Here is a 1586-nt window from a genome sequence, read left to right as displayed (position 1 = left end):
CCTTTCTTTGTAATGGGTACAAATATGGATCTCTTCCAGTCAGTTGGCCAGGTAGCTGTCTTCCAAATCTCTTGGCATCACCAAGTGAGTGCCTTCAGCATTTGTTGAAACATCTCAATGGGTATTCCGTCAGTTCCTAGAGCCTTGTTCTTCAAAAATTCTTTCAGTGAAGCTTCAACTTCTTCCTTCAGTACCATTCGTTCTTGATCATATGCCACCTCCTGTAATGGATGAACATCAACCAGGTCTTCTTGGTACAGTGACTCTGTGTATTCCTTCCATCTTCTTTTGATGCTTCCTACATCATTCAATATTTTGCCCATAGAATCTGTCCATACTGCAACTCAAGGCTTAATTTTTTTCCTCAGTTCTTTCAGCTTGAGAAATGCTGAGTGTATTCTTCTCTTTTGGTTTTCTAACTCTGAGTCTTTGCACATTCCATTATAGTAATTGGCTTTGTCTGCTCGAGCTGCTCTTTGAAATCTTCCATTCAGCTCTTTTATCTTGTTATTTATTCCACTTACTTTAGCTACTCTTTGTTCAAGGGCAAGTTTCAGAGTCCCTTCTGATATCCATTTTGATCTTTTCTTCCTTTCCTGTCTTTTCAATGATGTTTTGCTTTCTTCATGGATGGTGTTCTTGATGTCATCCCATGATTCTTCTGGTTTTCGGTCATTGGTGTTCAGTGCATCAAATCTATTCTTTAGATGGTCTCTAAATTCAGGAAGGATACAATCAAGGTCATATTTTGGCTCTCATGGACTTGTTCACATTGTCTTCAGCTTCAACTTGAACTTGCATATGAGAAAATAATGGTCTGTTCCACAGTCAGCTCCTGGCTTGTTTTGGCTGAAGATATTGAGCTTCTCCTTCCCCTCTTGCCAGAGATGTAGTCAAGCTGATTCCTGTATACTCCATCTAGCAAAGTTCATGTGTATAGCTGCCATTTATGTTGTTGAAAAAAGGTACTTGCAATGAATAAGTCATTGGTCTTGCAAAATTCTATCATGTGATCTCCAACGTTATTTCTATCACAAGGCCATATTTCTCAACTACCAGTGATTCTTCTTTGTTTCCAACTTTTGCATTCCAATCACTAGTGATAATCAACACATCTTGATTTCATGTTTGGTCAATTTCAAACTGCCAAAATTGGTAAAATTCTTCAATTTCCTCATCTTTGGCTTTGGTGGTTTGTGCCTAAATTTGAATAGCTCTGGTGGTGTAGTGTCATTTGACTGCTAACCAGAAGGCTGGGGTTCAAACCCATCAGCCACTCTTTGGAAGGAAGATTGGGCAATCTAATTCCTTAGAGATATCACCTCAGAAACCTAAGGAGGGGTCGCTATGAGTCAAATCAACTTGACAGCAGTGAGGTTTTTTTTTTGAGTATTAACTGGTCTTTCTTGTAGGTACATGGATATTATCCTATCACTGAGAGCAATGTACTTCAGAATAGATCTTGAAACATTCTTTGTAATAATGAATGCCACACCATTCCTCTTCAATTTGTCATTCCCAGCATGGTAGATCATATGGTTCTCCAATTCAGAATTGCCAAAACCAGTCCATTTTAGCTCACTAAT

This window comes from Orycteropus afer, unplaced genomic scaffold (genome assembly GCF_000298275.1).
Source record: "Orycteropus afer afer isolate SDZICR_OR568_19922 unplaced genomic scaffold, OryAfe1.0 scaffold00916, whole genome shotgun sequence".
Classification (NCBI taxonomy): domain Eukaryota; kingdom Metazoa; phylum Chordata; class Mammalia; order Tubulidentata; family Orycteropodidae; genus Orycteropus; species Orycteropus afer.
The sequence above is the reverse complement of the archived record's forward strand: the minus strand, read 5'-3'. Positions refer to the sequence as shown.